The sequence below is a fragment of the Dermacentor andersoni genome, chromosome 8 (genome assembly GCF_023375885.2).
Source record: "Dermacentor andersoni chromosome 8, qqDerAnde1_hic_scaffold, whole genome shotgun sequence".
Classification (NCBI taxonomy): Eukaryota; Metazoa; Arthropoda; class Arachnida; order Ixodida; family Ixodidae; genus Dermacentor; species Dermacentor andersoni.
The window spans coordinates 74696516-74724042 of record NC_092821.1 but is presented as its reverse complement, the minus strand read 5'-3'; the positions used below and the strand labels follow the sequence as shown (position 1 = coordinate 74724042).

The 27527-nt window shown below is 45.7% G+C and overlaps 1 long non-coding RNA gene across 1 annotated transcript; it reads right to left on the bottom strand.

Moving 5' to 3' along the window:
- Positions 1 to 5734: 5734 nt before the first annotated feature.
- On the bottom strand, positions 5735 to 25695 carry LOC140219823 (uncharacterized). The gene is made up of 3 exons (XR_011896045.1): positions 25548 to 25695; positions 11773 to 11837; positions 5735 to 5864 (listed from the first exon to the last, which is right to left on the bottom strand). It is a non-coding gene; the product is annotated as an uncharacterized lncRNA (long non-coding RNA).
- Positions 25696 to 27527: the final 1832 nt, after the last annotated feature.

Sequence of the window (27527 nt, the reverse complement as noted above, 5' to 3'; positions counted from 1 at the left end):
TCCTGGATTGCGCTTCCCTTTTGTTGGCTCCCATTCTGTAACCATAATTGTCCATCGGTTATCTAAGCTACGAATTACATGACCTACCAAATTACACTTTTTTTATTAATGTCCATTAGGATATAGGCTATCCGCGTTTGCTCTGACCCACAGCACTATCTTCCAGCCTCTTAACGTTACGTCTAACGTTTTTCGTCCAATTGCTCTTTGTACCGCCCTTAACTTGTTCTCCAGCTCCTTTGTGAACCGCCAAGTTTCTGCCCCATATGTTAGCACCGGTAAAAGGCAATGATTGTCCAGCTTTCTTTTCGATCATAGTGGCAAGCTTCCAGTCAGGATCTGGCAATGTCTGCTGTGTACACTCCAACCCATTTTTAATGTTCTGTAAATTTTCTTCTTGTGACCAGAGTCTCCTGTAAGTAATCGACCTAGGTAAACGTACTCCTAAGACTAGATGCTGAGTGGCGATCCTGAACTCTTGTTCCCTTGCTCGACTAATGAGCATTATCTCTGTCTTCTGCATATTCACCTTCAACCCCACTCTTACACTCCCTCTGTTGAAGCCATCAATCATTTGTTGTAACTCGTACCTAATGTCGCTATACAGGACAATGTCATCTGCACATCGAAGGTTGCCGAGATTTTCCGGTTTATACTCACTCCTAAGTCTTTACAATTTAATAGCTTGAATAATGCTTCAATCCAGGCACTGAATAACAATGAATAGATTGGGCCTCCTTGTCTGACCCCTTTATTTACAGGTATCTTCCCGCTTTTCTTGTGGAGTTATAAAGGTAGCTGTAGAATCTCGGTAGATATTTTCCGAGATATTGACGTAAGCGTCCTGTACTCCTGTATTATGTAATGCCTCTATGACTGCTCAAATCTCTACTGAATCAAATGCATTTTCCTATTGTATGAAAGCTTATTGTACTATGGGGATTTCTTGATTACCTGATTGATAACATGGATGAGACCCATTGTAGAGTATCCCTTCCCGAAGCCAGCCGGTTGGTTGAATGAAGTGAATGAACTGCCCTTGGTTCAATGAAGTCCGGTGTTGCTCTTATTCTATTGGAAATTGGTGAATATTTTATACAATACTAGAAGCAAGCTAATGGGCCTATAATTTTTTAAGTTCTTGAACGTCTGCCCTTTTTGGATTAATATAATGTTGGCATTCTCTCACTTCTCTGGGACCCTTAAAGTCGTGAGAGAGTTCGTATAAAGGGTCACCAACTTCTCAAGCATGATGTCTTCTTCATCTTTCTACAAATCGACTGTTATTGCATCTTATCCTGCGGCCTTTCCCCATTTCATGTCTTAAAAGGCCCTTCTGACTTCATCGCTACTTACACGAGGAGCCCCTATAACGTGTTTATGGCTCCTTCAAATGGAGCTTTCGTGGCATTTCTGGGTACTGTACAGGTCAGTATAGGATTCTCCCGCTGCTTTTACTATATCTTCGAGAATGCTCATGATATCGCCCCGCTTATCGTTCAGTGCATACATCTTGGCTTGTCGTATACCAGCTTTCTTTCTCACTGATTTCATGCTGCGTCCATTTTTTACTGCTTCCTTATTGTTCTTTACGTTATAATTTCGAATATCTTATTTTCTTCTTGATCAGTTTTGGCAATTCCGCGGATTCTACCTAATCTCCCGAGTTGGACACTTTCATTCCTTGTCGTTTCTTTATTAGATCCTTTGTTACTTGGCAGAGCTTACCTCCTGGTTGCGATAGTGCCGTACCTCCCACTTGAATTGCTGCTTCTCATGGCAGCTTAGTTACGCTTTTCTTAATTACGTCTATGTCATTTTCACCTTTCTTATAAAGCTGCATATTTGCTTGCATGTACGAGCCTGAATTGGTCTTTTACGCTTACTGCGCATACGCTGACATGTTTTTTTGCCAATTATACGCTTTCTATCTTCAAATTGAGGCAAATCCTAGACGTCACTAACCTATGATGGTTGGACTTTACCCTCCGTCACATTTCAACATGCTGCAGTGTTCTTGGAACAGCAGAAAGTATGTAAACAATTTCATGTCTTCTTTCGCCATTAGGGCTTTGACAGGTCCGCGTTTCGTTTCTACGCTGCCTGAAGAAGTTGTTCAGTATTCGCAGCGTATTCCTTTCCCCGATTTCCACCAACATCTCTCCTCCATTATTCCTAGAATCGACGCCGTAGTTGCCAATTGCTTGATCATCAGCCTGCTTTTTACCTACTTATGCATTGAAATCTCCCATTACTACAGTATACTTTCTTGCAGTCCATCATTCTTGCAAAGATTTTCCAGCAATCACTTGACAATGGGTCACTGCCTGCTGATTGGAAGGTGGGGAAGGTGATTCCACTCTACAAAACAGGTTCTAAACATTCCCCACTGAACTATCGGCCTATTTCCTTAACGAGTATACCATGCAAAATTATCGAGCATGTTCTATCTTCTCATATTGCCAACTTCTTAGAAGAAAACTCCTTTTTTTCTGAGTTTCAACACGGCTTCCGCAAAACATACTCATGTGACACCCAACTAGTATCATTCACGCATAAACTAAACCTATTGCTTGACCACTCTTCAGTTGCAGATCTAATTTTTTTGGACTTCGCAAAAGCGTTCGATAAAGTGTGCCATAGCTTATTGATCTACAAACTGCAACAACTAAACCTTGAGCCTAAAATTCTGTACTGGCTTGAAGTTTTCCTCACTAACCGTTCACAGTTCGTTTCAGCTAACGAAGTAACATCTAATCTGAGTCCTGTTTATTCAGGTGTACCACAAGGCTCCGTGCTTGGACCCCTCCTATTTCTCATATATATTAACGACTTACCTTCCTGTGTTTCATCTCAAATTCACCTATTTGCTGACGACTGCGTAATTTACACCGAAATAACTCGCGACGAGGATGCTACCAGGCTTCAAGCTGACCTTAACGCCATTTCTGCATGGTGCAATTCATGGTTAATGGAACTAAACGTTAACAAGTGTAAATTCATGCGTGTATCTCGAACTACCAGTGAACCTCCTGTGTACTCCCTTAATAACACTCCATTAGAATTGGTAACAACTTACAAGTACCTTGGCCTTCACATCACCTCTGATCTTACTTGGAATACCCACATCACCCATATAATAAGTAACGCTAACAGAATGCTAGGTTACTTACGACGCAACTTCTCCAAAGCACCTTCTTCCTTAAAATTAATCCTCTATAAAACTCTAATACGACCTTAACTTGAGTACGCTGCTTCAATATGGGATCCAGGTCAAGTAAACCTAATACACTCACTGGAAATGGTTCAGAATAACTCTACTCGTTTCATTCTTTCTAACTATAATAGAACCGCGAGTATTAGTGCCATGAAATCTAGCCTTAACCTACCGTCCTTGTTATCACGTCGAAAATTGTTCCGTTTGTGCCTTTTTCATAAATTATTTCATCACCCGCTGCTACGCAACAAACTTATTTCTCCGCCTCCGTATGTATCACCCAGACTAGACCACATTCATAAGGTTGACATTTCATTTTGCAGATCCAACGCTTTTTTGCAGTCATTTGTACCACGCACTTCCAATGAGTGGAATCACCTCCCCGCCTCGATAGCCACTATCGCAGATCACCAATTATTCAAGAATGTCATAGCTAACACTGTATAACTAGGAACCTTTTTTTCATATTGTTCAACCTGTACTCACAAATGCCTTGGCTAACATTGTATATCTAGGTGCCATTTGTTAAATAGTTTTGTTTATACATATTTATATACATAATTTTCTGCACTAGCAACTCCTGTTTGTTGTATTTACCCGTTTTTGCTTGTAACCACTCCCCTCTATAATGCCGTAATGGCCCTGAGGGTATGATAAATAAATAAATAAATAAATAAATAAATAAATAAATAAATACTGAGTTTGCACTTTTCTCATCGCTAATTCAACAACCTCGTACATCTGATCTATTTTATCATCAGCATGACTGGAGGTTGGAGCGTAGGCTTGTACTACCTTTAATCTATAGTTCTTCTTACAATTTATTAAGACTGCTGCTACCTTCCCCATAATGCTGTACAATTCGTCAATGTTGCTTGCTGTTTTCCTATGGATTAGAAATCCTAATCCATACTGCTTCTTATCTGAAAGTCCTATATAGTAGAGGACGGGGCCATTTGTCAGCAATAAATAAGCCTCACTAGTTCTTCTAACCTAAGGCCAACAATATCCCTAACCATGCCTGATATTTCCTCAAAAGGTTTGAGCTAGCTTCACTCGAGTGTTCGGATGGTAAATATTGACAGGGTCAATTTCGATGTAAAGTGAAGAATATCAGTTCCGTCTTGTGTTGGTAGTCGTACAACATCAAACACTCTACATATAGAATAAAGTTGTGATGTTCCAATATAAACTGCTTGTATCCTCTAAAGCAAGGATTTGACAAGTCGGCACTACACTTGACTGGACCGGACGTAACAGACTGACCAAAGGTATGCAATGCATGTGATAAAAAAGAACTACGTGCGCTGGTGAAAAACCATTACTATCAGTGCCGCTTGAAGATTACATTTCTCAGTTTTGATGATTTTCACATATTTCACCACACGCTGTTCACATAAATTCACAATCTCTCATAAATTACGCGAAGTCAGATCCGATGAATTATGATACAGAAATTTAGGAACGCTTTTCAGATAATTGTATAATGAGGGTGCAATTATTTTCCCAAAGCGCATATATCGGTATAACTTCAATATAGGTGGCTATCAAAAAACAATCATCCTAAGACAAGAATAGTGATCACACTGTTTAAGGCCCATCTACGCAGGCCGCCATCGTCCATACTCCAACAGTTCAAACTTCATTCTGTTTCCTGCACCTTGGTTTTGCATTATCTTCTTTATTATTTTTTTTATACATAAAATATTCGTATATATGCGCAAAACGCACCTCCGCATGTACTGTGCGTGCATGGACATCTGTGCTCAGCTAGGTAGCTCCGTTAAAAGGCTACTTTCGCCGTTCACCGTTTTGCTACTGTGTTTTTGACCGTCACTACAACATGAGACCATATTATCATACAGACCAGAAGCTTGGTACATTTACAAGAATTCCTGTTAGAGAGTATCGGCCTTGCTTTTATTGTGTTTTAGAGCGGAATTCTTAGGCGACCGTTCCTGCGGTGAGCGTAGGCGTCCTAACTCCTAAATGAGCGAACGAGCACTCCAAAAGATGAGAGTGAATGCGGAGCGCTGCGGGAGATGAAAAATAACCGCCCGAGGTGGTTAATTAGCGAAGCCTAAACGTGCAGCCTCGACGTTTATCACTGGGTGAATCCCGGTGGTTCATTAAACGACGCCTTGATAGGCTGCCGCACCCTCCGTACGCAGTTGCTGTTTGCGCTCGGCTGCACGAGCCTGTTGTGCCCGGGATGCAGCATCGGCACGGCGTAAACGAGCTCTTTCCTCGTTTGGCTCGCGGCTTCTTTTTTCGCGCATGGGCATGAGGTTGCGCCGTGGGCGCTTTTGGCGTTCAGGAGGCAGACGGATGGGCAAATGGGGTAGCCGTATACAGCTTCGCTGAAAAACAGCTGATAGATTGGCATTTCAGGTATCAGACGTTCCCTGGACACAAGGTGTGTCTATGCAAGTGCAATTGTGCCGCAGGTAGCATATTCGACCCTTTCTGTAGTTTCATTACCTCAAAGAACCTTTCATAGTCTAGGCTTACCTGGCGTTGTCTTTCGGAATGACTGAAGCTATTTCCATGATTGCGCGGCTTGTACTTGGTATCGCCTCATCGCTGCTGTGGCTGGAAACCTGAAGCGGCTTACCACTGCTTCCAATGTTTGTGATGTCTGTATGCCCTGAAAACAGCAGATTCAATGATTCACCCTTGGTCAAGGGTGACTCCCTTTTTGTGAACATTTTGCGCTAAAACGTCAAAAACAATTTGTAGCTCAGCTTTAGTGGTACGAGAGCTGGGGGAGGGGGATATTCTGTGACTGCCTAGTGGACATGTGCATTTCGTCTGGTACTGAGGTTCTGATTGGCTGTGCTTTGGTACAAGTCGAAAGAAGGTAGATGCTCCCAGTTAATCAGCACTTCAGCAGCAGACGAAATGGACACGTGCACAAGGTGGCCATTTAGGCAATACCCCCCCCCCCCCCTCCCCTTTACCCCCTTTGGAATGGGTGCAGCCATACAAAGCGCTTGTTCGGAAACAACGCCCGCAATACAAGCGAGAGCAACTTGATGCAGCAAGATACGAGCATGATCACATGCACTTGCAATGTAATCTATCCTTTACAATTCTAAGCCAAACAACGAAATGGAACACGTCATGCAAACACATACCCCCAATTTTGGCTACATACCGGCTGGCGCCTGTTTTTGACTAGAAATCAAATTGGACAGAAGTGCTTTGCCCGGAAGACCACATGCCAGTTGCTTTATTACGTCATCGTTAAGTCATATCATTGGCTTAATGCACACACAAGTGGGTCATTGTCACAGTACACGCAAAACATTTGAATACTGTAACGAGCATAACAACACATATTCAGAAGAGAACCTTCATCACAAATCCATAGTTGAATAAAGGTTTCTTTTTCAACAAAGATCAGCCTAGGCTCCACTTTATGTTGGTATTAAGTCGAAGAAGGAACCGAGCTTGTGTGCAGTAGAAAAGTTTGTGGATCGCACGAGCTGTACGAATCAGCTTAAGCGAAACTTTCAATTGTGTGTGCGAGGAATGCGATTTGATGACGGCGACAGAGATGACGTGACGACCATAATGTGACGTTGAGGCTATGGCGACTCCGACGTTACAACAGAATTAAGACAACGACGTGAGAATGATTACATGGCGAATATGTATGACAGATATTTCATTAACTTTTACAGCGTGGGGAAAGCATAAAACTATTATGTCCATGGAAGCACATCTTAGAAACTGAACACAAGAAGAGTATAGCTTCCTCTGTATTATCACAAAAGCATGATTGCCTACAAAGATCTGTCTAGGAGCAACTCGTTGTCGCTACTAACATTAAAAGCCAGTTGAGGTTCTAACTTCGAAAAGTTACGTGAATTTCTCTATGTGCAAGAACTGGTTGAAGTGAAGCTCTTATTGGCGTTTGAGAATCAGGCTGTTCTGTGAAGATGACGGCATAACGCCGACGGCATAACATCAATAGGGTGTCAAGGAGATGTACTGACAATGGTATGATGACGCTTCAATCCCAACTATTATACAATGACGATACTGAAATGATGACGTTAATAGGATGACGATCCCATTACAATGGTATCACGATGAGCGCATGAGAATAGTAAGATGACTGACACCTCACCTCAGAATGTCCATGATAAAATGTCCATGGTAGCCTAACGATGACATTGGGATGACAAAATGGTCACATTTGCAAGAAGCCGATCTTTCACAACAACCTTTGACAATTCTTCGATGATATAACTGGCATAACCACGACCGCGTGACAACACCAAGATGACGAATCCTGAAGATAACAATGGCACTACGGAGTCGGAATTCCAACGATAGATTATCCACAACGGCATCCCGAATATGAAATGGCCACAAATGCATAATAACGGCAGCAGCATGACGAAATGACAGCAGCACGATTACTACAGTGTCATTACTATGGTCTGACGCCGACCAAATGAAGACGATGGCATGATGACAACCACTGAATCACGATGATATGACGCTAAAATGATTAAGGAATGACGATGGTGATACGACATGTTGATGAAATGACAACGCCATGACGATGACGTAGAGAAGACGGCGGAACAACGAAGTCGGCTTCACAACGAATGAGCAATTCAACAGAAAGAACGTGACAAAACGACGACGATGAAATGACGGCAACGGCGTCCTTGTATTGGACCTCATGCCCACGTTTACGTACATCAACCTGCCACCTCGCAGTTATCCGTTCGCATTACATCCTGTGCCGGCGCATGCTGCAAGGCAACAAATTTGTAGATGGGTCAATAATAAAATTGTGGATCACTTCTCTTGTGAGACTCGCTTTAGGCGAATCTTTCATTGTTGTTAGTTAAGAAAGCTGTTCTTGCTTAGCGATCACTTGCAAGTGGAGAGAACACTGCCCAGTTGGGTACATTTTACTATGAAATGCCTCACTCAATATAAACCAGTTCGGCTCCATCGTGCAGATGCCAAGCATGACGACGAAGGAATTACGATAACGCAACGACCACGACGGCATGAAGATCACTTAGGATAATGAAAAGACAGTGGTGGAATGGCGAGAGCGGCAGGATGACAATCGCATGGCCACAGAGTAATCACTCCGGCAAAATGAGGATGATGGAACCAGCATGAAGGCATGACGATGACGGAATGGTGATGGAAAATCGGTTACATTTGTATGACGACTACTAAAGGATGATAAGGGAGCGTAAACGTCTGTATGGCTACGGCGGCATGAAGAATTCTTTATGACGACGATGCAATAGTGACACTGACGTGACCATTGGAGGACGACGTTGGCGTGACAATGAAATTAGGAACACGAAGGCATGACAAGCTGATACGGATACTTGAATGATGCCGATGTTCTGACCATGACGTCATTATTATGATCATGTGGTGATGTGAACGACAGAGATGTAGATAACAAAATGACCACAGGATAACGAAGCTAAAATGATTACAATAGTATGACGAGATCGTGGCGACAACGGTATGGCGATTGTGGAATGACAACGACATGACAAAGGGAGGGCGAAGGTGGAACTACGCAGGAGTGCTTAGGACGGCCTAACGACAAAGGAATAACTTGAGGCCAAGCGCGAAATAGCAATTGAGACAAAAGTCGAGAACAAAGACAATCCTGCTAACAACTGAATTTTTATTGCACATGGTTACGCCGTATATACTATAGTACTGCAGTATGAAAAAAAAAAGCCACTGTCGCAACATGGATTTCGGGAAAGTCGTCCTCTTTAGGACGCTACCATAATAGGAACATGATTTTTTTTGATAGCGAAATAGATGGGCAAGTTACAGATTTATCGTTTGTTATCATTTCGAATGCCTCGATGATCTCCTTAGTCACTTGATCTGGGTTTCTAGTATTTACTTGTGATTTGTCAAACATGGATTTACAGACACAACGGAGGCACAGTGCGGCTGGATAATCAGACTTTACCTGATTATTGACATTATTGAAATGTTCTCGCAAGGGATTATTGCGGCACCTTGCCATGTGAGCAATGTATTCCTTCCCGCAGCCTATAGGAATACGGCATACCACGCCCTGCATGCGCGAAAGAAACTCTTCTCGGTGTTATTTATTGAAGTGATGGCGCATCTTTGCAGTGTTGCTAACTTCCACGCAGAAACCCGACAATTTCTAAGGGGCTGAAAACACAGCGTCAACGTCAACGCTATTCCAAAATTGTCTTCAGATTGTGGCCAGCTTGCAGCAAGTACGGTATGAGAACCACATTGAGGCATCCGAATAGATTAGAAACCGTAACTCTGCAACTCGCCTATCTGTTTCGCGGTTAGAAAAAGAAATCATGTTCCTCTCGTGGAAGCGGCCTATGGTGGATAATTTTTCCGGAAAGAAATCTATATCGCGACGGTGGCCTTTTTTTTACTTCCTGTTGTATTATGGTATATACGGGGTAACCATGTGCCTTAATATTTCAGTTGTTAGTAGCGTTGTGTCTTCGTTCCCTTCTGCTGTCCTACGTGCTATTTGTTTCTTTGCCTCAAGCTATGCATTACCAACTAACCCACTAGTCTGTTCTCTTGGGCAAAGGAATGACGAGAATGGGAGGACGGCAGCTGCACTGCGATAAAGTGAGAACAGAACGAACAGGATGGCATGTCCACGATGCGATGAAGACGGCGGACCGAGGACGACGGATTGACGACGACGACGATGATATGACGACTGCGTGTTAGGGTTGGAGGTTTCGTTCACGCTTATGTGAAATATTTGCTGCCGCGAGCTGCATGAATTCGAACTACATGGGGTGTTTTCATACGTCCGGTATAGGCCAATATTCCAAGCCTGGAACCAGGAATCAGCAGGTATGACATTATCTTCAGCATGATCCACGGATTTTGTGAGGGCCACCTCAATTCCCACTACACAGGGCGATTGTTTGCGCTATGTTCGGTACTGGCCAATCATCGAGACTGTAGTCAGCAGCATGCAGGGATTACAACAGTACGACGAGGTGATCATGATAGAACGACCATGATGGCATGACGCGACTCTGGTAACGGCAAAATGACGGCAATGCCATGGTGGCGATAAAATGACTGCGACAGAACGGCCACTATAGAATGACGTCGACGGAATGAGGCGGTGGCGGGACAACGACAGCCTGTTAGTACTCGAGCTTACATCCGCGCTCGCCTGTATCACCTGCCACCACGGGAGGCCTCCGTTTGCTCTACATCTTGTGTCTGCACTACCTTCGGCACTGTCAATTGTTCAACACTGCAGTGATGAGCCGGACCTGACAGCCATACCTCGACGATACCGGGAAGATATTATTCTCAATGTGAGCCACGGCTTCGGCAAGCAGTTGCAGCAGCAACAGCAGTCCCAGAGTCGACGGAAGAAAGAAAAATTTTGCTTTAATGTGTCCGTTACGGTTGCTTCGGATAAAAGTATGAAAGCAGCTGGGCACATGTGAGAGTGAAGTCAAAGCAGCATTCGCCTGAGAAAATAAAACCATGGACACATTGACAAGCGCAAAATACCTTTAAGTGTGGTGTCTTAATCACGCCATATACTATGGGCTCAACTTCTTACCCATGCACCTAAAAGCGTACGTGTGTACTTTTTTGCAAGGAATAGCATTGAAAAAAGTCGTAGTTTCGCCCGAAAGAAGAAGCATCGATTGCCGTAGCGAATTAGTAGGCAGCTGTACGAAGCAAGGATAGTAGTTTTATCGGTTGTATAGGCCTGTGAACATTCGATTACTAACTGAATTACGAAGCATGGTATCACGTGCGCCCAAGCCAAAGTGAACGCATTTCACTCGATGGCAGCGCGCACTCGCTATCAACACACTGGAGTAAGACGGCGTGGCACCAGCATCGAGCGAATTGACCTTCATGCTACCTGGCTTCGACGCAAAGTAAGCAGCAAGAACAGAGCGCACACGAAGCTATTATCCATCGGTGTACCTAGTCTTCGTACTAACCACAAATCGCTTTCGAGATTGGGCGCGCGCGGCAGCAAGCGCCGCGCAATAGAACCCTCTCGCAGCCTCCCCTTCCCCTGGTGCGTTGCGCGCGACGGAAAACGGCGCACTTCGTCCCCTCTTCCCTCCCATGCGCGTGCGTGAATGAGCCATCATCGTCTACTCACCCTTACGCGCTTTCACTCGCACACACAGTGCTCGGCGATGATGTTATCGCCCTTGGTCTTTATACGGAACATCACGCCGACATCGGCGTCAGAATTGGACCTAGAGTGCCCATCTAGTTTCCACCGCAATAAAACTGCACCTTTCTAGTTAATATGAACGAGCAAGTCTACCAGGGTTTCCTCACTGCAGGAATGCCACAGTCAAGCTTGTGATAAAGTATTTCATTCGGAATGGGCAGCAAGGCTAACTATCTATTTCCTTGTAAGGAATGAATGCGCGTTGGAGTGACAGACATAACGTTCCCCTGCAGTGTATGTGGGGCTGTCTTTTGAAGTTGTACTGGTGGGCCAAAAGCAGTCCACGTACCACAACAAAAGCACGTACCGCGTTTTACGTTGGCCGGGTTGTACGGTGTGCGCCGGATGCCATCCCTGGTGTCCTCATACGTCCTGCAATGAGACATATTTATTGGCGTCAGAATGTTTACCTACTTCCAATAGTAAAAAGCTGACAAAAATTTTGTAAAAGAGTGCATTTGAAACATTAAAACTGGACTGATAAGAAACATGTTACTCGCCATGTTTAATTTTCATCGTAGGCAAAATATGCTTCATAAGTTACATCACTCTGCCTGTTCACTCCTAACTGTCATGTTGGAGGCACTTCCTCCGTTCGCGGAACTACTTATTGACTTGCGCAGACACTGCCAACAGAAATTTTAGAACGCATGCAAGGGCTCTGATTCCACCAACGTAATTATCTGATTAAAGCGAAGGTGTATACCTTTAGTGTCCAAGGATATTTTCACGTCGTAAGCAAAAAACTCCACATGCGTGGACCGATCCCAGAGATAGTGCGATGGTGGCCCGATCCGCCGCTGAGGTGAAGCAGGCGTTAAGCAATCCACATATGTCAGACGATCCCGAAGATAGTGCAATGCTGGGCTGACCCACGGCGGAGGTGAAACAGGTGTCAAACGCTCCCCTAGGTGGGCCGATCCGGAAGATAGTGCAATGTTGGGCCGACCCGCGGTGGACGTGCTGTTCGCCATTCACTTCCCTGGTCCTCCTTCACAGTGTTGAAAGGCATTGAGATTTTTTCCACGCCCTCAAGTGGGAATAACCTATGTGACAGATTCACAATATAACTGAGGACAATGGTTGCATCTTCTAGGGTTTTCAGCACAACTGTAAAAGGGACAAGAATGGAGACATGGACGAGCGCTCACTTTCCACTGAACATTATTGTCGAAAAATTGAAATATATTCAAATAATATATATACTTTCTTTGATGTTAAATATTTTATCATATTTGCTCTCTTTCTATATATATTTCTGAGTTTCGGTAATCAAGTTCAACTACCTAACTCAAAGTACTTACCCTAAGTGTATTTGTAGACTTCTCGAAAGCGCGCGACCGGATATATCACATAACTCAGATGAAGAAAATCAATGTATGTTGTCCGCGATGCATTACTTAATCTACCTTCAAGCTACTTGACTGATCACACTCAATCGGCTCACCTAGAATATTGTCGCCAAGAGTCGAAATCAATTAGCCACAGGGCCCCCAAGAGGAAGCATACTGGGGTCCATAATACTAAATATATACGTAAATGGTTTGATGCAAAATAGATAATGAGGTTAAATATATAATTTTTGCAACAACGAATGTATGTTAATTGATGTGTAGGGGAAATGATGTTCTCGCAAAACTTCACGTGTGGTTCAGAAGAAATGCCTTGGCAATTAACGCAAACAAACCTAAAACCAAGGCAACTGACGCAGAAAAATCTAAAACCATTATGTTCAGACCGCAAAATATCCTCCTTATGAAATACCATATCAAGAAAGTAGAAAACATATTAATTTCGCATTACCAAGTACTATAAAATTCAGGTAAGACAAAAGAATGTTTTTTCGAGACGTAGGCGACTTACACAAAATTCCCCCAAGTTCTGCAACACAACGAACGCCATAAACAGTGGCATGTTCCACAACCGCGCACAAATTATGGATTTCAAACACTTAGTTACAATAAATTTTAAACGAGTTTAAAATCACGCGGCAAAATATAACCACCTCCTCTTTTTCTTTTAAAACAAACGAGAAATTTTGTCTATGATCTAAAATAATATTGCTTGAGAGTGCCATTTTAACAAAGTTAAAAGTGTTCTAATAATATATGTCTCGTATTGTTGGATTTGCACGTTTGCTATCACACTGCACTACTTTTTACAGCGAAGCTATATGTGGCTAGCCGACTAGGTCGTCCGTCCGTCTGTCGGTCGCCTGTATGCCGAAAACTTCTGCGGCGGAAACCCATGCGCGAAAGAAAGAATGAATGAATATTTGATGTTTAATGGCACAAGGGCCAAATATGGCCAAAGAGCGCATGTCCGTGGTAATGAGTTCTCAGTGTAATTATGAGTGCTATGATGTGCGTGTGTCGTGGCTGTAAAGGGACCTTAAAAATAGTCGCTATAAAGTGCGTAAAATCTGTATAATAATATTGTGGCGATGACGTATGACGTGTACTATGAACATTGAGATGCATTTCAATAGAACGATAATATGTGCAAAATATATCAGGTTATAAAGTATGCTAGAGCACTACTGCCTCCTTAGAGCCCTTAAAGCACAAGGGCCTGGAGGCATGTGCTATGCAAAACAATTATCGCAGCGGCATCCTCTGGAGCGAGGGTGCTCTACAAATTTAATGGGCTTATAACATGTAGAACGACATCATTTAAGAAGTTGAGGACTGCCTTGGTGTTAAAAAGCGGTTCTTTACCAAACAACATAGCCGGGTGTAGAGGAATGTTATAACGGAACGCAAGCAGAAAATGTTTCTTTCTCTCCATTTCGGCTTCCCGACACTCCACGAGCACGAGGAGGACGGTCAGCCTCTCACCACACCTGCCACAGGTTGGAGGTTCACTTCCAGGGAGTAGAAAATGATGGGTCCCAAATGTGTGTCCGATTCTGAGACGACAGAATAGGACATCTGTTCGCCGTGATTTTGTTGCGGAGGGCCAAGAACCTAAATGTGGCTTTATCCCATGCAATTTGTTATTTATTTCTGCGTCCCACATGCATTGCCAATGGTTTTGGAGTTTCTTTCGTATGTAAGGTTTCAGATCTGTGAGAGGCACCGAAGAGTAGTATTGACAGCAGGGGATGCAATTGACGTAGCCATCTGGTCTTCGAGAACGTTACCTTTGATTAGCCTATGGCCAGGCACCCAGCATATAATGATATGCTGGTTAGATATGTACGCTTTACACAAGACAGAATAGAGTTCATTAAATATGTTTTTTTTGTGTATAGAGTGACATCAAGGCCTTCACGACGCTTAGAGAGTCTGTATTGGTCGCTGCTTTTTGATTTTCTTATATGCTTCACAGCAGACAGTAGTGCGTAGGCCTCGGGCCATAAAGATGCTTGTTTCCGGATGCAGTACATCAGATTCCGAGAAGGATGGGCCGACGGCTGCATAGGACACCCCGGCATTTGACTTCGAAGCGTCTGTGTAGAACTCTGCGCAGGAGTGCTTGTACTGAAGTTCTAGGAAATACATTCGGATTTCGACCTCTGGAGCGTGCTTTGTGATTTTTAGAAAGGATACGTCACATTCTATCACCTGCCACTCCCAAGGAGGTAATAGCTTGGCTAGGCACATCAAGCGATGCTTGAGGAGTGGGACATGCATTTCATCGCTAAGCTCCTTCACACGCAGCGAGAAAGGCTGTCTTATAGACGGACGATTGCGGAAAAGTGTAGCACATGTCATATCGGTTACGGTATTAAAACATGGATGTTCCAGATTAGAGTGCATTTTAAGGAAACAGGTAAAGCTGATGTATTATCTCTGCAGATGGAGCGACCACTCATTCGATTCGGCGTATAAGCTTTGAATCGGGCTTGTTCTGAAAGCGCCAGTGGCTAAGCGCATACCTAGATGGTGGACAGGATCCCGCATCCTTAGCGCGCTCGGGGCGGCAGAGTTATACACCACGGCACCATAATTCAATCGTGACCGAATTAGACTCTTGTAGAGATTCATTAGACACTTCCTGTCACTACCCCATGTAGTCTGGGATAGAAGTTTCATAATGTTCATCGTTCTCAGACATGTTTTTTTAAGATGTTTAATGTGTGGAATGAAAGTAAGTCTACAGTCAAATATTGGCGGCGAGGAGTTACGGAGTCGCCATCTAGCGGAAGCGCCTCGCTGGCGTAGTATGAGGGATTCGCGCGGCGCGCTCCTCATAGGTTTTGCTGTCAGCGCTCACTGAAAACACCACGCGCGAGCTCTCCCGGACATTTCTGTAAATACTTTCGAAATGAGAGAAGTTTTTTACTGTCTAAATAATAATCTTGGGCAAACTGAAAGCACACAATCGTTTACAGACGCTATCTCTTTACCCAATACGTACAGTGAACGCCACTGCGCGCGGTCGCCGCGATGGAGTTTCCCGAACCGGCTTCTTGCGTGAAAGATAGGTAAACGCTGAGAGCAAGCTGTGTGAAATATGTTCTTATAGTGGTTGTATAACTAAATGGAGCGTAATAGAACGAAGCCTCAATGCAGCGATCGCGTAGATTCGCAGCGACCGACTGCGCGTCTGCATGCTTGTCCGCGCACTTTTTCGCTTTCTCCGCGCGTGCGTTTTCGCACCGTGCCATGAGCTTCAGGCCGCAGAATATGAGCATTTGACAGTATAACCATTGTTGCGTGGGTGCTATCAGAGCTGTTCAAAAATAACTTCACTGTAGAGACTTCGACGCCTACGGGGACTGTGATGTGCCGTCGCGACGATTCACTCTTTTTTTTCTTCTAAATTCTTTCACCTTTCAATATTATTTCTCGATTTGCGTCGCACTGTATGTTATCGGTGTTCTCAGCATGCCATTTCCCGCTGCTCCTTTTCTTGTAATCCAGTGCATTAATTCATAACACAAACATGACCATATGCCATGCTTTTTTTAAATGTGCTTCTTACCGTTGCCTTTCCCCTCCACTGAACTTGCCAGTATCTATAGCATCGACAAGTTCATAGACCAAACAGTCATGACATTAGTCGGGCAGCGGACTCGGGCGAGCGTCTCAGTGCGCGTTTTCAGAACATCGCAGACCGGGAGCCGTAGCAGAAATCTTCCTCGCGTCTGTGCTTGCTGCATACCCGAGTTGTAGCCGATGACTGTTTGCCAGTTTTATGTTTCACGAGCCAAGCTTCACGCAGCTTCTTGTCCTGCTGCTACGTGTGAATAAGGCTGACACCGGCCTCCGTTACGTGCGTCCGGCCCTGCGGCACCGAGCAGTAGCCTACCATGTTGCGCGCCTTCAAAGGCAGCCACTACCTATTGTAGTGCTTTCAAGCGTTGTAAAGGTGACACTCGAAGCGGGAAAATTTCGCCACTAAATGAGGACCGCAGCGTACGAGGGAATTTAAACTCGTTTTCAGCTCGCTTCGGCGCTCCCGAAGCAGTCGACGCGGCCGCTCTGTCCACGTGATCCCTCCTAGCACGTCACGCCGACGGTGGCGCCAGCTTTTCCAGTGGTGGAGCTCGAGGCCAATAACACCTAGAAATTTGTGCTGTTTGTTTACAGGTATTTGATGTCAACACAGTTCTAAACAAGGATCCGGGACCAGGCTCCTCTTTCTTGTAAAAAGAACGCAATAACTTTTTTTAGGATTGAACTTAAGTCCATTTTTCTCTGCCCCCACTGACACTTTGTTCAAGGCATGCTGTACCTGTCTCTCACACACTGCAAGGTTACAGGATTTGAAACCTATTTGAATGTCGTCCACATAGACGGAATACAAAATGGCCGGTGGTAAGGAAGCACGAAGTGTTGTCATCTTAACAATAAAGAGTGTGCAACTGAGCACGCCTCCATGGGGTACACCAGTTTCTTGTGTAAAAGGACGTTACAGTACATTGTCGACTGACTTTTACCCGGGAGGTACGATTGGACAGGTAGCTTTCTATTAGGTTTAGCATAATACCATAAATGCCTATTTCTGACAAATCTCAAAAGACTCCGTAGCGCCACGTTGTGCCGTATGCCTTCTCCATATCGAGGAATATCGATAAGAAAAACTGTTTGTGTACAAATGCGTCAAGGATATTTCCTTCAATACGTACAAGATGGTCGGTTGTGGAGCGCCCTTCTCGGAAGCCGCACTATAGGGATCAAGCATTTTGCTCAGTTCAAGAAAATGAATGAGTCGCCGATTTATCATTTTTTCAAAGACCTTACAAATGCAACTTGTGAGGGTTATCGGGCGGTAACTTGCCGCTGAGGAAGGGTATTTGCCGTGTTTCAAAACAGGGAGCACAATGCCTTCTTTCCATGCGCTTGGAAGGTACCCTGCATCCCAGATAGTGTTGAAAAGTGTAAGTAGCGTGACTGGCGTATTATTGTGTAAGTTTTTGATAATTTCATAGAACAGTCTATCAGATCCCAGTGCAGAGCTCTTGCATGCGCTCAAGGCAACCGTGAACTCTGCAATACTAAAAGGACGGTTGCACCGTTCATTCTGCCGAGACTTTCTTATGAGTGGCTTTCATTTTTCTATTTGTTTATATTTCAGAAAGGGTTTTGAATAACGGGTGGAACTTGACACGCTCTCAAAGTGCTCCCCAAGTGAGTCTGCCTGATCAAGCAGGGTATCGCCTTCTGTGTTTACCAGAGGGGGTGAATATGTTTGTCGTCCTTTTATCTTATTAACACTGTTGCATACTTTTGCCTCATCTGTATAAGAGTTGCTGCCCGATAAAAACTTCTGCCAACTCGCTCTTCTGGCCTGTCGGCGCGTTCTCCTGGCTTGAGACTTTACCTCCTTAAGTTAATAAGGTTCTCTGTAGTGGGAGAGGCGCGTAACGATCCCCACGCATTGTTACGTTTCCTACGGGCGATCCTACTTTCGTTGTTCCACCGCGGTACACGTCGTTTGCATGCCAAACCACTTACTTCGGATGCGCATTTAGATGCGGCATCTATTCTGAATGCTGTAAAATATTCCACAGCAGCATCAGTTTCTAAAGAAGACATATCAGCACATGAGATGCTAGTGAGAGAAAGTTTTGCCAGTTGGCTGTACATCTTCCACCTAAGAGCTTGTGGAGCATATTCATTTTCTTTAGATGTCCTTAGCAGTATGGGAAAGTGGTCGCTCCCGTAAGGACTGTTCGTAACTTCCGATTGGAGTTCGGGCAGTATAGACGGGGAAACTATACTAAGATCTATTGGAGAAAAGGTTGTGTTTGCAAGAGAGTAATATGTGGGTTCCTTCTTATTCAGCAGGCGTGCACCAGAAGAAAAAAGGAACTGTTCAACAAGGCGACTTCGGCCATCTATACGAGGTTCGCCCCACAGGTAGCTGTGTGCATTGAAATCGCCAAGAACAATATAAGGTTCTGGCAATTCATCTATAAAAGACTGATGTTTGTTTAATAGGTAATGCAGGGGCATGTAAGCAAGAAAAACTCGAACCGCCACTGCTTAAAGGGGCTTTCGTAGCTGTAAAGTTTGACACGGTGTGCTTTTGTTAATTAGAATGGCAACACCGCCAAGTGCTGCGAAAGCTTCATCGCGATTTTTGCAAAAAGTAACATACTGTCGAAGAAAGTTTGTATGTTTTGATTTTAAGTGTATTTCCTGTAAACACAGCACTTTTGGATTGTGATCGTGGATGAGTTCTTGCACATCATCAAGGTTTCTTAGAAGACCTCTGACGTTCCACTGAATAATTTGTGTATCCATAAGAGTAAGTTGGTGCTGTGTGTACGAAACTGAAATGGTGCCTTAGACTACAGAGTCCTTTTGAGGCCCTGTAACGGGAGTTTTGTCCTTTCTGGAGCGTTTGACGGAGCCTCGCCTTAGGCGCTTTGTGCGCCCTGAGGATAGGTGTAGTGTTCATTGCCTCTTGTGACGCGCCGGAAACACGCTCTTGTGAGCGATAAGTTTTTCGAGAGAGTCCCGCCTTGAAATGCAAGATCCCTGCGCCCACTAGTCTGGAGGTCGATGGGGCTCCCTGCGGGATTGAGCTGCGCCGGCTGTTGCCAGCGCTGGAAGTGACCGGGGAGGTGGAGGCAGCCTTGGCTGCGCCTACCTTCGGGGCCGCTATCAGTCCTGCGAGATCAGTGCGTGTAGCACAGGTTGCCACAGATAACTCTTGTGGGGCCGGCAACCCATGGGTAGGCTGGCCTGTTTGTTGGTTGGATGGAGTTGGCTTACCTACTTCCACCCTGGGGGCAGAAACCAAAACACCCGCTCGCTGCACGCGGGCTGGGCACTTGGCATTGGCCGCTGCGACGCTGCCTCCCGACGCGCCGCATCAGCATAAGTTGTGCTGTGGAAAGGTGAGCACCCCTTACGGGCTTCCTTAAACGAAATATTTTCTTCGACTTTGAGGGTGATTATGTCGTTTTCTTTTTTCCAGTTCGGACAGGAGCGTGAGTAGGCTGGATGGTCTCCACTGCAGTTCACACAGTGAGGTGTGTCACTGCAGTTATCGGAGAGGTGATCCGGGACTCCACACTTTGCACAAGTTGCACAAGAAAAAGAACACGAGAGAAAAGAGGGGCGCGCGATCAGCAAAACACCGCCTCGATATCACAAGGCCTGTCAACTCCGATCCATGACGTCACGCTGCCTGTCCCGAAATTTCCATCCTCATTACAGTCTATGGCAGTCGGGCCAAGTAATATAACGTCATGGAAAGGAGTGAAAAGGCCTTGTGCTATCTAGGTGGTGTTGGATTGGCCTAGTAAGTGGTGACGTTATTGCTCTTCGTAGCAGCCGAGCGCGCGCGCAGCAGTTTCTCTCCGGTTACGAAATGGGTAGGCCACGCGTCATACGTACTCCTTAGCAGCAGGCTGCTTTCTATCAGCCACGCCGATAGAAACGCTGATCACATGCTGCAGCCCGGGTACAAGAACAAGCTCACGCAGCCTAGCGCAGGCAGCAACTGCGTACGGAGCATCCGGCAGCCTACCAAGCCGTCGTTTAACGAACCGTCGGGATTCACCCACTGATAAACACCGGGGCCGCACATTTCAGGTTCTCTGGTTAACGAACTGTACGGAGTGCTTAGACGGAGATTTTTTCTGACGTCACTGTAATTATCTGTTGTCTAATGAATGTACTGTGTTTTCTGCCCTGCACTGCCAAGTACGAATGCTGTTCTCAAGCTGCTTTTAAATGTCTTTTACTCCCATCTGCATCAAGCAAGTATGTAAACATGGACAGATGGGTGGGTGGAAAATTATATTAGGGTCCATCAGAACGCTACGTGCACTAGCACGTAGCAAGCCACTATCACGTCGGGACAAAAAGACCTAGCCTCTCGGCTACGTCGCGTGCATGTTGGGCTCCGTAGTTGGGCTTCTAAATCGAGACTGTGTAGTGCAGTTTCCCACTTGGGCGAGGTAACGTCTTCGCCGCCCCGTGAAGCGCGGCACCACAAGAGCATGCCATCTAAGTTGTCAAAGTCTGAGCAAAGCGTGCAAGTGTTCGACGTCTCAATATTGGGATATATTCGGTGGAAGCGGCCCGGGCTAGGGTATGGACGACTTACAAGAGTGACTGTCAATGCCTGAGGTCTCTTCAATGTACTTCCGCCTCCTCAGATAAAATTGTTAGCGAGTTCGTTGTACGAGGCAGGGAGATCCCTATTGTCTGGAACCTCAACGCTGCGCCACCCGATAGCTACGAGGTCGGCGACTCCTCGCGCAGCTCTGTTGAGGTTCGACGGGGCACCTTTGATCTCTCCCATGTCAGCGGGAAACCAGAGCGTCGTTTGTTGCTTGATTTTCCTGTCTCGTAGGACCGCAAGACCGGCTTCGAAACGGTGCCCTTGGAGAATGCTCGGACCACCGATCTCGAGTCACTTTATATCGACGTTCTCCCGTCGTCCAGCAGGGCCAACGCTATTGCGGCCTGTTCTGTATCCGCGGCCGCCGTCGTCCGGACCGTCGAGGAGTTCCTGATCTACCCTACTTGGTCGACGCTGACTAGTGAACGCCTTTGCGTCAAAGTACCGGGCTGTGTCGACGAAACAACAACTCCAGGCGCGCGCCGGCCTCTTCCAGGAGGGCTTTAGCCTTAGCCCTCCGTCAACCCACGTTGTATTCAAAGTGGTCATTCCGAGGAATGAGGGCAACGGCAATGAGATCTCTGTTCTAGAGGTAGGCTGCAGAAACTGGTTTCAATCACCGTTGGGGGAACTCTAAGTTCTCTCATGATGTTTCTCCCGGCACTGGTGGTAGAGAGTCTGGTAAAAACTGCGCCCTCTCCAGTGACTCCGCGATCTCTTCAAGCGTGTTGTGCACGCCGAGGTGTAGCAGTCGCTCCGAGCTCGTGTACATGGGAAGCCCGCGGGCTCTCTTGACTGCCTTCCTGATCAACGCCTTCAGCTTGACCCGTTCCGACCTCTGCCAGTTGTGCATGTCAGCGACGTAGGTTAAGTGACACGTCACGAACGCACCAATAAACCGGACAATGTTGTCCTCGCTCAGTTCTTGCTGCCGGTTGGTAACCCTTCTTATCTATCTGATGGCAATGTCCGCTTTCTCAGTGAGCTTCAGTACGGTCTGGTTAGCGGAGCCGGTCGATTCCATCGTCATACCCAGAACCACCCGGAGAGAGTCCACTCTGGAGATGACAGCCATCAGTTGCCCTTGGAGTGGTCCTCTACAGGCCTCCGACCTTTTTATTTGGGGCCCCTACGCTTGTGCCTGTATGTTAGTAGCTTTGATTTTCGCGGCGAGCATCGGAGGCCGCTCGGTCTCAGGTAGTCATCTATGACCTCGACGGCTTTTTGAAGCGAAGCCTCCAAGCGTCTGTCGCTGCCACTGATGCACCATATGGTGACGTCGTTTGCATATACCGCGTGGTTAATGCCGTCGACTCGGAGAGTTTCCTCGATAGACCGATCATGGCGAGGTTAAAGAGGGTCGGCAATATGACTGACCTTGTGGCGTCCCTCTAGAACCACTCCTAACTGAGTCTCGCGCGATGTCTGCCACTTGGAGAATGGCTTCTCTGTTCACCAGGAAGGATATGGTAACATGCTTGTTGGAAATATGTGATTCAAATTCAAGTTCGAAGTTAGTGCTCATCCGTGTCTCTTTTGTATCTGTTGTTACCGCTGCGCTGTACACCCTGCAAGTGCTGCAAAGTTTAATTTCCGAATAGGATGAGCACCACAACACATCGTGCGCATGCAGGTGTATTCTTTTGATGAAATTAGTTTGAAACACGAACAGACTATTTGATACTCTGAATAAATATCTCGGTACACAAAAGAACTTTGCGGATTACTTCCACAATAGTGATATACACGAGTGTTCCCATTTAAAGAAAATCTATGGATATCGCCTGCTGTAGTGCCTCTTTATGCGAATCTTTTATTGGTGTTTGTGAAGGACGCCGTTCCTGCTAGGCGACAAATTGTTATTAGAGACTACGCGGCCCAGTTGGACACCGTTTTGCCCAATCGGCCCATAGGGCGCATAAACTTGGTGTACAACGTAAACTTGGTGCACTCGATCATCTACATACCAAGCATGACTATGTCACAGTCAACTTAATGACCATGATGGGGTGAACATGACTGTGTGGAAACGACATAATGGTGGTAAAGGAATCATGATGGCATCACGACGGCCATGACAGAACGACCAGGACAGCATGAAGACGACTGCATGACAGTGGTGCAATCACCACGATGCTTCGCCACGATGAGGTGACAACGCTTATGCGGTGACGATGGCATGGCGACTACGGTGTCAAAACCAAATGTGACAGGAACATGATGCTGATGGTTGAATGATGGCGATGGTATGTCGATCGCAGAAGATCGTGGTATCAGATCGCCGGGATCATGGAAGAATGATGGCGAGATGGGAAAATGAGGTGACGCCACTGCTATGTGGATGACAGCAAGAAGATAATTGGTTGATGTTGTTAAGACGCTATAGCGGTATGATGTTGCTGTAATGGAGACTGCCGTATAAAGAGGGTGGTGTCCCGAAGAAGACAGGATGACAATGTGAAGAAGACAATCGATTTACTGAGAAAGACATGACAGCGAAGCAAAGGCGTTGGCCTAACGGCGGCTTTGTGACGACGGCATAATGAGAATAGTGGCATGACGACGGCGTACCGATGGCGACGGCTCTAAGCTGGCGGCGTCAGCACAATATGGGAAATACGCAGCGGCGACAGAGGGAAAATATCGAAATGATGAATTAAGGACAGCGAAGGAATGATCACGATGTCTTAACTGCGATAAAATGACGATGGCGGCATCACAATGACGGCATAATAATGATGGAGCTCACGTCCGCGCTTACTTGCCATTACTGCCACCGAAGACTGTCTCAATTACCATTATGCATCATGTCCGCTACCAGCCAATCGTTCAAAATTGCAGCCAGCAGCGTTCAAAACGATGCGACGACGACAGTGGCTTCACAACGACAAAGACGACATGATAACGTATTGCCGCTGCACGGCGATGCGACCCGCCCAGCGCAGTTTTCCGTGACTCGCTCACCATTTCAGAGTTCAAGCCGCGGGCATAACGATAACGCGTGGACTGCAGTGGAATCACTACAACTGTATGGCGACGATGGAAAGACCATGACTTGACAACGCTGGATTATTCGCAAGTTGGGGTATGAAGATAGCGGCTCCATCCTGTGTATATTCTAGTGTGTAAAACAGCAGCAGGAGCGGGAACGCCTGTAGCTGAGCCAAAGATAGCTTCGCTTTAAAAAATATTACCGTTCGCTACGGGGATGCAGGTGGCAGAATAAACGGTGTACTACTGCCTCTGTAGCTTAGGCCGTCGCGGTGCGCAATATTGCCCTACGAGATTATCAAGTGCTCGTGTGCTGCCTTCCATAAATATCATAAATAGTATAAATTTTATAAATACCAGCTGAGGTCACTGCCGGGCAAACAAGCGTCTTCAACGCACTTGGCGTTTTTTATCAACGTGTTATTTCAGATGGTGGAAGATATCGGTGAACTTATGTCATGCCATAAACAATTATATCTAGTCGCGATTTCATGTTGTTAGAATACGATGGCATTACTTTATCATATATTCCAGCTGCGGAAGCATTGGAGGAAGTTAACGTTATCCGGACGTCCCATCAGGCCCGTCGCCCACCTTATGCTGACCGTCCGAGTCCTAAAATAGCTTTTCCTACACCAAGTTCGACATGAGCCTAGCATGGGTGGGTGTTTTGAGAGACCTACATGTGGCATCTTAGTAGGAGCATAAATTTAATTATTCGTTTTTCTTTCTTGATTTTGAACATGTCAAGCCCCGAAATCGACGTTAAACCTCACCTAATTTTACTATGATGACCTCAGTGAATTATTCGCCATGGCAATAATCTATCGACAATAAAACAATATTCGATTAACTATAAAGGAAACTGATGGATTGCCCACCCTGATAAATAAGTAGATCTTTTTCCTAAATGTGATAGCAGACGGCCTTCTAGCGGGTGGTAAATTTGCACCAAATCAGTGCTCTTCGCCCTTCGCTTTACTTCAAAGAAAACATTGCAGGTAATTTCAATCGGGAGGTAGTCGTGATAGTGTTGGTGTTATTGCTACCAGTTGCGTTCGCTTGACTATGAGTGCCGTCACTACTTCCGACTGTAGGCTGCTGGCTTGGGAACGAATAGCGCTTCGATTGGCAAACTACTTCCAATGGTGAACATGAGAGAACTCCCTATACTGTTTGCAGTTACACTAATCTTTTCTAGAGACAGCTAACCAGTCACGCAAATGCAGTCTATCGTGCGGTAAACAAACGGAAATTAAATGCATCAATCGAAAGCAAACATTCGCTTTCGGTAGCAACGCTAGCGTTAAGTTAAAATGATAGAGTTACAATGGAACTGCGAACAACGCGGTACTTGCCGTGGAAGAGAGAGACAGCGGAAGCTTTTATTGTTGGTAGGGGCCGTGTGGTAGCAGAGTAGCACACCAGGTACCCGGGAATTGCCTTGCCAAAAGAACGGCGCTTCGCTTCGCTATCTATTCATTTAACTGTTAACCTGTCCGTTCCACGTCGTCTGTACACGTCACAACCCTCTATAAAAGTGTGACACAGAAGACTCACGTATTGCAGTCGGCTACAGTGAATGGAGCGTCGTCGGTGCCTGCATGGCTTGTACTCGGCGTTGCGTCGTCCCTGCTGCGTCGAGCTCGAAGCTTGCGTCCAATGGTTCTTGACATGTCTGGTGCTGAGAATGAACAGAACTGCTGTGTACTCGCCACAGCGCAATACTGCATGACCACGCATGCGCATTCGGAGCCAAAAGAAAGAAGAACAACTATGACGTTTGACACTTCGGGAAATCGAGAGCAACCGTCACATGTTTTGAAAAATGAAACGATAGTGTGTGCCTCTAGCTTTCCGCTATATAAGCAGTACAGTCAATCTCATTATTCAGAAGATTTTGTTGGATACGTGATTTAATATTTCAGTACGCTTCGTGTTTACGCCAGCTAAAAATGTAAGGTCATTGCATAACTAAATGCTACAAATCAATAGCAGTGGCCTTTAGTGTAACGTCGGCGCCTCTCTCAGTGTATGAGCGAATCTGCCATATCGCTCAGACGTAGTCACACATTCCAGCTGCGGAAATAAAGAAGGAAGTTAAGGTAACCTGCAGTGCTTGCTCAGTGGCTATGCAATTGGGCTGCTGCGTACGAGGTCGCCAGATCGAATCCCGACCACTGCGGCCGCGTTTCGATCGGGGCGAAAACACCCGTGTACTTAGATTTAGGTGCTCGTTAAAGAACCCCAAGTGGTCGAAATTTCGGGGGACCTCCACTACGGCGTGCCTCATAATGAGAAAGTGATTTTGCCACGTAAAACCCCATAAATTAAAGAAAAGAGGAGACGTTATCGTTATGTGTAAGACGTCGCCGACCGTCTGCTGAACCTCGACACGCTAGAATAGCTTTTCCTACACCAGGTTCGACACTCAGCTAGCATGACTGGGTACAGTGTTTAGAGACTTAGATGTATAGCCCGAGTAGGAGCACTTGAGCTTAATTTATCTTCTTTCTTAATATTGAACAAGTGGAGCGGTGCCTTCGATGTCAACGCTCGCCGGATTTTTCTATGATGAGCACAGTGAATTATTCGCCATAAAAATAACATCTCGCTAATTAGGCAATGTTCCATTAATTAGAAATATCAATTTCCCAGCCAATTAATATGCGAACTTTCTTCATCCTGAATGCCATATGGGACAGCCTTCTAGCGGGTGCTAACATTGCACAAAATCAGTGCTTCTCGCCCTTCGCTTCGAAGAAAACCTTGTAGGTAATTTCATTCGCTAGGTAGTTGTCAGAGTACTAGCGTTATCGATTATCGTGAGTGTGCTAGCTTAACTGTCAATTCTGTCACTTCCTGCGACTGTAGCCTGTTGTCCTGCGAATGATTCGCGCTTCGATTGGGGAACTAGTTCCAATGGGCCATACGAGAGGACACGTGACAGACTATGTCGCGCTACCCATTCTCCTAAAGAAATAGAAAGAAAAAGTGTTGCACACGTCCCAGGCTTGTGGAAATCCTCTCTTCTGGTATTCTCCAAATGTGTCTGCACCCGATGCCACACCAACGGAAACTAAATGCCAAGTGTTCGTGTAATTTTATACAGATGCTCTTTAAATAATAGGAGATCGCCGACATTATTGGTGGGTCTTTCACTATCACGTCTCTCAATATTGAATGTGTGCGATTTCGTGATGGCCGTCTTTTATTCACAGCTTCGTCCGGATTTGCCTGCAACTTCGGCACCAGTTCAGGGAGTGCAGCACTTCTTGTCCTTGATTCTACGGCGCACCACGCACCACCTGCCCCACGCTCTTCAGTTTGACCTCGCCCAACGTGCGCGACATCACGGTTCTCTTGCACTCGCTACTTTGGAAGTGCAGGCATCGCGCACGCATCGTGCGAGGTCTCAGTAGCAGACGACATGGCGCCGCCCTAGTTGAATGTTGTTGCGCGGGTGCAAATATATCCCGCTATTGTTACAACATTTAGTTCACATGCTATAAAAGTGTAAGGTGCAAGTTTCATACATGA